The sequence below is a fragment of the Myotis lucifugus genome, unplaced genomic scaffold (genome assembly GCF_000147115.1).
Source record: "Myotis lucifugus unplaced genomic scaffold, Myoluc2.0 scaffold_11, whole genome shotgun sequence".
Lineage (NCBI taxonomy): Eukaryota > Metazoa > Chordata > Mammalia > Chiroptera > Vespertilionidae > Myotis > Myotis lucifugus.
The window spans coordinates 15,809,409-15,818,620 of NW_005871059.1; the positions used below are offsets into that span (position 1 = coordinate 15,809,409).

At 40.3% G+C, this 9,212-nt stretch overlaps 1 pseudogene; it reads right to left on the reverse strand.

The window, feature by feature from the left end:
* Positions 1 to 2,066: 2,066 nt before the first annotated feature.
* On the reverse strand, positions 2,067 to 8,765 carry LOC102443054 (annotated as a pseudogene).
* Between the last annotated feature and the right edge of the window lie 447 nt (positions 8,766 to 9,212).

Below are 9,212 nucleotides of genomic sequence, written 5' to 3' on the forward strand. Positions count from 1 at the left end.
CGGCGAGCTGGCTGCGTGGGCACCGAGCCCCGCGAGCCGTGCCCCGCAGGAGATGCATGGCCGGGCCGGCGCCCGGAAGTGAGCGGAAGGGGCCGCCCCGACGCGCCCGTGGTATCCGGATTCGGGCTGCGCGGGTTGGGAGGGGCTGGGGTGCCGCGATCCCGCGCCGCGGGGAGCGGGGCCTCCTCTCGGCCCCACGAGGCTCGGTCCCCGCCTTCGCCCCGGAGCGGGACGGCCCCCTGCAGCCTTTGGCTGCCCTCAGCCATTTCCCGTGGCCCGGCCTTTCCCGTCCCACGCTTTGAGGGGTGACATTGGGACCCGGCTGAAAGCATTTCCTGGCCTAGGGTCTCCTGAGGATCCCTGTGTTTAGTTTTGCAAAGAGCTTTCAAAACACAGATCTCTGATTACAAAATATTTGGAAAGAGCAAGCTGTATAGGAACGATGCCTTGACCATCTGTAGTGTCAGATATTTTATTTTGCTTTTTAAAAAGCCAAATTGTGGCAAAGTATCAAATTTTTTAACAATGGTTTATGCCTACAAATTAAATGGGAACTGACTACGGGTTATTGCAGGTTAAAGCACTGGTGTGAGTAAAATGGAAGAAAGAGAATTTAATTATTTAAAAATTATTTTGACCTTGGTACAGCATTACGAGTTTTTCTTGTAAGCACAATGAAACCATGCACTGAGAAAATTAGGTACATCTCTCAACAAATTAATCTAGCCTTTTTCGAGTAACACTTGGCTTATTTTGAATGTATCCTAAAATGGGGATGGAAGCAAAGACCTCAGTACAACAACAGATCATACAAATTAAGTCATAAAGCTTGTTACTCTCATATTAAAATAATTCTAGCAAGTTGAGTATTTGGTTTGCACACCTAAAGCAATTGTGGGCTGATTAGAAAGGTACATACAACAGGTTCCCTTGATATTTAATGCCTGAGCTCCCTCCTGAGGTTGAGCAGGTGAATAAGACAGGTCTTTTTCTTAAGTTGATCACCTACCTAATAGAGAAAGAAACATAAGTAACTGCAATAAGTAATAAACTAAAAAGTAATCCATGCTAATATTGAAGGGGATCAGAATATGCCACCCAAAACATGCTGCTTCTGGGGTTCCAAACGGTGCCTGACATCACTACTTAATCATCCCAGGCCTCCCTTAGCCCCAGTCCTTGCCTCACTGAGCTCTTCTGGTCCAGTCTCCTTTCCAGGAAGCCCTCTATCCTCTTCAGACATCAGCTGACTGGTGGTTTACCCAGCCATGGTGGATCCTCTTAGTCCCCAGTGACAGTCGCTTGCTCCCCTATAAATTATACTGTGCTTAAGGGATAGGGCAGGGTAGGTGATGTCACAGATTATTCGGACCTCGGAGAGCAATAGAATTCATTGGGATAGCATGTTCCTTTACACACAGCAGCACTTTTTCTCCCCAAAAGACAATGTACACTGCCAAGGTAACTGGATTCAAAGTTTTAAAAAACGAAATTCAACTGAGGACATTTTAAAGATCTTATTCAAAGGAGCTCCAAGGAACTGAACAAAATGAAAGACTTTCATGGGTAGAAGGAAGCAGGAACAAAGAAGTTATACTAGGCCCTAACCCGTTTGGCTTAGTGGGTAGAGCATCAGCCTGCAGACTGAAAGGACCCAGGTTCGATTCCAGTCAAGGGCATGTACCTTGGTTGCAGGCACATCCCCAGTGGGAGGTGTGCAGGAGGAAGCTGATCAATGTTTCTTTCTCATCGATGTTTCTAACTCTCTTTCCTTCTCCCTTCCTCTCTGTAAAAAAAAAAAATCAATAAAATATATTTTTTAAAAAGTATTAAAAAAAGAAGTTATGCTAGGCAAAAAAGCAGATTGATTATGGCAAGGTCATTTTTCTCTAAGAGATGGTAGGGATCTATCAGGTAGATTGGCTGGTTAAAGATTCCATGTCTGGGAGCAACTTCATTGTGGACCTGTTGTCTTTTTTTTAGCAGAAGGGCTCAGGTTCAAACTACCACATTGCTTCAAATCCAATACCCCTTACTTGACCTTCAGGGCCTGTTGCTAAATTGGCTCATTCATTCTGCCACACTTCATTTTCTATGGTGAGTTCTCTCAAGTCCCTCATTTCTCGCTTGTGATGGGTTCTGTCCCCATGCATTCCTACCAAACAGCTGATGCTTGTTCTAGGAAGTGTCAATGACAAAGCTAAAACAATTTAGCAACGAGTTTATTGAACTGCGTCCAGCATGGTCACTGGTGAACCTGAGGAGGAGTGGTGAAGGATTAAAGAAAATAGACAAGAGAATATAGTTGGGGCCAGGTGGGACACTGTTGTCAGATGGAGAGACAGTGCCACAGCCTGTAAGCCAAGTCTTTATTTTATAGTCAGAGCCCATGAGGCAAAGCAAGGACGTGGTCAAGATGTTTACAATGTTCTCATGAGTTTCAAATCTACTTAATTACATGCACCTGAGAACTCTATCAAGCTTTGTTTTAGCAGCACTTGCTGCACCTCCCTCAGCCTACATCACTCAGCCACCTGGGACCACAGATTCGGACCATAAGGTCAACCTTACAACCATAGCCTTTGGCTATAATTGTGCTGGGAGGGCTTTGCCCTCCAAGCTGGTACCTGCACGTGGCTTTGCCACAAGAGGACTGTGCCCTTTCATTAGTCCGAGGCTTGAAACTGTCCAAACGCTGTAGCCGCTCTCCACAGTTTATGTCCTTTGTTCAAGGAAAAACAGTCCATGGATTGAGGAAGTACAGAGTTTCAGAAGCAGTGGAGAATGCTTCCTGAGGAGTTTGGGGCAAGAGGGAGTTTTATAGAACTTTAGAAGAGACAACAGTAACAGGGCATGATTTGCTGGAGGTCAAGTATTTCCTTATAAGGACCTATTTTTTAGGGTAAGGTAAATTCTCTAAAACTGAGTGGGAGGATTGTGATTGGTGTTAGGTTTCCTTGAGGCATTTCTCATACGTGCAAGCTGTCTTAGCTTTAGATATGTGACTTGGGTTGGGCCACTGCCTGGCCTCCACTTTGATATACGAATTAACTTTATCAGAGGTTCTTTGGTCCTCCCAATGAACTACAGCTGTAAATGGTTATTATGGAAGATGAAGTCATACAGTTCTATATGACATGGTCAAATATCAGTAGAAAGCCAAGCGGGACCCTTGGTGACTTAAGGTGACTCAGTTTCTAACACAATCTCTGACTGGTTTGTCTGCTGCCGTTTTACCAAACCTTTATAATTCACCTTGGATTTCAACTTGGCATTAGAAAACCTCCAGAGAGTTTGACCTTAACTTGTGGGTTTCATTTAATTCTCTTAGTGACAAATAACTTTTATTCTGATTGTTTCCAATGTAACAATAAAAGGAAACGGTTGTTTACCTGTCTAGATTTTCCTCTTGGTTCTAAGATTTGTACTTTACCCACCCACTTAGCTCCTTATTAAAAGTCCTTTACTTGATTTGCAACAGCATGGATGGACCTGGAGAGCATTATGCTAAGCGAAATAAGTCAGTCAGAGAAAGATAAATATCACATGATCTCACTCATTTGGGGAATGTAATGAACATAAACTGATGAACAAAAACAGATCCAGAGACAGAGAAGCATCGATCAGACCATCAAACCTCAGAGGGAAGACAGAGGAGGGTGTGAGGGAAGGGGGAGAAATCAACCAAAAGACTTGTATGCATGCATATAAGCCTAACCAATGGACACAGACATTAGGGGGGTGAGGGCACGAGCTGGGGCGGGGGAGGCTGGGGGAGAAATGGGGGGATAAGGACACATATGTAATACCTAATCAATAAAGAAAAGAAAAGTCCCTTACCTGAAATGTATATTTTTTTTATTGCCCTTGCTTTTCCTTGGTGCTGGCGGCGGGAGGAAAATGCAGGGAACTGCAGAAGTGGGCTGCCTTTAGCTGTGTGTTCACGTTCATCTGAAGGTCTCAGCCCCAGGGTTATCCTTGGGACCAACATGTGTACTCCCTCACCTTTCTTTCCCCTCCATGGAGTTTTTGTGGCCATCGGAATTTCCACAGTAGGCATCCACAAAACGTATTGCCTTCTTTTCCTTCCCTAGGACTGTCACCACATATGTTATTGATAAGGTGACCAACTGGCCTAGTTTGCCTGGAACCGTTAAGTTTTAGCACTGAAAGTCCCATGACCCGGGAAACCCCCTCAGTCCCTGGCAAGCAGAGATGATTATTATCCTAATAGGGATCGAGAGAAATGAGATTGTATCCAAAGGGTAAAGATTTCTGTGTACTTAGAGATCCAGGAAAGCCTTGATAGACTAGATAATATTTGAGACTAGAGGTGAAAATGAGTGGATTAAGAGAACAGGAGCATAGGGGTAACACATTCCAGGTTTGGGGAGGCAGGACCATGCAAGTAGGTGCAAAAAACTGTCTGACTGGTTCAGGTGGCAGAGGCCTGGAAGATAAGGCTGGAAAATTAGGTTGGGACCAGGTTATAGAAGATCTTAAATGCCAGGCAGAGCAATTGGACTTTATCACATGAGAATTGGAATTTGTTAAAGAATTCTGACCTTAGAACTGACATGGTGAATGATGGCTTTAGAAAGACACATCTTTGCCCTAACCGGTTTGGCTCAGTGGATAGAGTGTCAGCCTTCGGACTCAAGGGTCCCAGGTTCGATTCCAGTCAAGGGCATGTACCTTGGTTGTAGGCACATCCCCAGTAGGGAGTGTGCAGGAGGCAGCTGATCAATGTTTCTCTCTCATTGATGTTTCTAACTCTCTATCCCTCTCCCTTCCTCTCTGTAAAAAAATCAATAATATATTTAAAAAAAAAAAGAAAGAAAGAAAGACACATCTTTCAGGTCTGTACAGGATTCATTGGAGAGGGCAGAGTTGAAGGCCCGAGTTTAGTTAGTTCACTGTACTGTAGTAATCCAAGTGTGAGGGGCAGAAAGGTGAACTATTGTGTTGGCCTAGAAATAAAATAAAAGTGATAGATTTAAGTGATTTCAAGACAGCTGTTGGTGGAACTTAGCAATTGATAATGTGTAGAAAAAGAAAATGGGTTGGCTGCACCAAGACATCAGAAGTAAAGTGAATTGGGTGTTCCTTAAGCAATTCAGAATGAAGAGAATGCGAAGTGAGAGGATAGAGAAACAGACACAGGTTGAGAGAGGAAGATGGCAGAAATTGTGTGCTGTGTAATAGGACCTTTCCCTGATCTCTCAGACAAGTCAATAATTAAATTCAACAATCTTAAGTGTGAGTGATTTTGTTGTGGAAACCAAAGACAGGGCTGTAGAACAGAAAGGACTAGGAGGGGCCTATGATTGTAAGCACCTAAGGATTCACAGAAATCTTAGAGAGAGGGCTATACTTTCACATGCCATCAGAATTTGAGCCAGTTTTGCTAGATATTGAGGGGCAGGAGCAGCATTTAACTGGATTCCATTTAAATGCCCAGGGAAAGGAATTAGTAAAGAGAGAGGCACAGTGAAAGAAAAAAACAGATTGAATAATATTGGGGGTCAGGACAAGAAGAAGGCATTAATCTTAGGAGAGACAGGAAGGAAGCACGTTAGAATAGATGGAGCCTGATAAGCATTTGCATGGGGTCTTCATTAAGGGAGCTACTTTCTAAAGGGGGCAGTTTTCTAGATGAAAATAGGTAGTGAAGTCATAGGCTTGGTAATTTCGAAGTTTAATAGATGAACAAGCAGTCATTGAAATTAAGCATTTGGATGAGGTCACCTATGGAGTGTGTAATGAGATAGAAAATAGGACAACTGTGAATGGAACACTTTTACCATCTTTGTGATAGCAATCTGAATTTTATTTTTATACATTTCATAGCTGCCTGAACTAATACATACTTACTATATTTCTTCCATTCTGGGTAAGACTGAAAAATAATTACTATAACAACGTTTTCATCAGAAATGTGATTCTTTTTCTTCAAAGAAAAAGGGACCATTAACTTTTTATGAGGTATATGTTAGTTTGTATCATTACTCAGAAGATAATGATGTTCTTATATTGTTTTTGGATAATCTCTGTTTTTATACACTAATGTAGTTAGTGCTCCTGACCACATTTTGGGCGAATGCCAAATTGGAAGATTAGGCTTACAGCTCTAATTAGGCTTTCTGAATTTGATTAGTACTGGGGATTAATTTTGCATTTGAGAGTTTATCTGACAAGATTTGTAAGCTCAAAACCATATGTTTTCTTGGTTATTTTCTGTATCCTATACATCATGTAAACCACCATTATATTTTCAAATAGACCATTATACATTAATGATTTGTTGTGTTGTTGTTACTCTCTAGTAAGATTTTCTGAATACTGAAAATAAAGTTTTAAGAGCTATGTCAAATTTCACTTACTATGTCATCAGGACTGTATATTGTTATTTGTTGGTTTCATTGTCCTTTTTAAAAAAATATTTTTATTGATTTCAGAGAGGAATGGAGAGAGAGATAGAAACATCAATGATGAGAGAGAATCATTTGATTGGCTGCCTTCTGCACACCTCACACTGGGGATGGAGCCTGTAACCCGGGCATGTGCCCTGAACGGGAATCGAACCGTGACCTCCTGGTTCATAGGTCCACTCTCAACCACTGAGCCATGCCAGCCAGGCAGTTTCATTGTTCTTTTGATGTGCTAGAAAGTATTGATGCAGGTTATCTTTAAATTTCTCATTGTACATTTTAAATGTGTGTGATAATTCTTTCAGGGAGATATTCGCATAGTTTATATTAATAAAGTATTAATATCTGCGTTAGTAGATTTCACATCTTTTCAAATTTAGTAATTTTATTATGTATTTGGCTTAAGGGTTCCTTGTTTTTATTTCTATTTCAAACAATATCACATGAGACTTCACAGGCAAGACTAACCTTATTTAGCATGCCAATCAGAGTATAATTGAGAGTTTATATTACTATATTACTATAGTATGAGGTTTTCTTTGACAATATAAGACATGAAAAAAATAGAACAATTTTAAAACTTCTGGAAAGAAATAGAATCAGAATTGAAGGAAACCTGAGTCTATTCTCCCTTACACAGTAAAGGATTTCTTTACAGATAGTCACCTATGAATACATTCACTGCCTAACAGTGTGTAGTATCCATTCAAAGAATATCTTTCATTGTCTATTGGTCTAGTGATATAATGAAAAAATAAAAAAATAATTATAATAAAAAAACTGCAAAAGTTCTATCACCATAAGGTATCAACTATCCAAGATCCTCTGATTTTTTCAATCTTTATCACTACAGAAAGCAAGCACATTTTATAGACATAATTCTACAAGAAATAAACAATATATAATAGTTTATGCTAATTCTTATTTAATATTTTTCAAGTAGCTATTGAAAATAGGTATTTATCTATATGGTATAATTTACACTATGTTAATATGTTTTGTTTTATTATACCACCATTATTTAAGCAGTTCCTAAATCCTGATAATTTTGGTTATGTTTGGCTTTTTAGTTGAATATACTTACAAATATCTTTGGATTTTTATTCTTTCTTTTATACTATTTTCTTGACACAAACATCAAAAGTAAATTTACCAGGGTAAGAGAAACTTGTTTTATAATACGGCTTTTTTTAGTAGTATACCAGATTGATCTACAGGAAAAATAAATGTATAGTGTAAAAGGCACCTGCTCCCAAAAAGCCCTCACTACATTGGATTTATTATTCACCTGGTACTTCCTAATTGTTTATGGTTGCACTTATTTATTTATTTAATTTAGATATTTGAAATAAACTTTATTCTCACTCTAATCGAAAAGGAATAGGCATGACTGTAACAAACAAGGTTTCAGCACTGAATATTGTGATGTGACTGCAGAATTTTTATATTTGAACCTCAATAAGGAAACAACTGCATTCCAAAACAGCTAAATATGGAGGTCCAAAAAATGAAGATATTTTTTAACTGCTATATTTACTCCAAAACCCATTCATCTCCTTCAGCATCCCAAAGATCAAGCACAGGTACTGCTTAGCTATATAATAAAGTGCCCAAAACGATGCACCATTGACATCATATGACAGTTACCTATAAAACTAGACTTCTGATGCTGGGGTCCAGCTTTCCTTTCTCGCAGGTCATCATCCTCATCCGGGAGAGTAGTTGTCTGAGCAACCTCCAAGTCATGCTCATATTCTGCCGCCAAAGCTGGGTCCATGGCAACCTCAGATGGGGCAAGAGCAGGCATGGCAACAAACTCCAAGTTAGGGTCTCCAATTCGTTTTCTAGCAAGCCAGAGGAAGGGCTTTCCAAAGGTGTAGTTAATTTTGGCAGAAATGTCGTAGTGCTGAAGATTCTTCTTTCAGTGGAAGACAATGATTTTGTCTTAACTTTCTTGTTGTTCTTAATATCCACTTTGTTGCCACACAACATGATGGGGATGTTTTCACACACTTATACCAGATCTCTATGCCAGTTAGGCACATTCTTGTAAGTAACTCTAGAAGTTACATCATTCATTATAATAGCATATAGCTTGCCTGTCATAGCCATCTCTCAGTCCACCAAATTTCTCCTGACCAGCTGTATCTCGTGCATTGAACTTAATAGGTCTTCTGTTGGTGTGGAACACAGGAGATGGACCTCAACAGCCAAGGTAGGTACATACTTCTCAAATTCACCAGGCAGATGTTTCATGAATGTAGTTTTTCCGGTCCCACTGTCACCAAGCAATACAGGTTTGAACTGAACTTGAGGCTCTCCTTGGGCAGCCATTGTGATGTTACTCCAGGCCTGTCTGACTGAGAGCTCTGTGGTTGTCCTTCTCAAATCCTCAGCAATGCTGAAATTTTTCTATTGGTCAAATATCCATCAAGTGCTTAAAATATTGCCAAAAATTCACTGGTCTTACAAATAGGCATCATTGTCCATAGGCAGCATAGCGGAGTGCTTAAGAACATGGACTCTGAAAGCCAGATTGCCATCTGTAATGAGCTTTAGAGACAGGCCTCCCAGATAATTACAATTGCTTACCAAATTAAGTATGAGTTCTTCAGCTATGAATTTAAGGCCCCCCCAAAATTCAACGCTACACACTCTTTTGTGAGAGGGAGTGGATTGTTATTATTTCCTAACACTTTTCAAATACATGAAGCAAACTAATAATTTGCTATTCCCTACGCATCCTGGAAGACTTCCAACTGATATATTCTAAGGTATGAT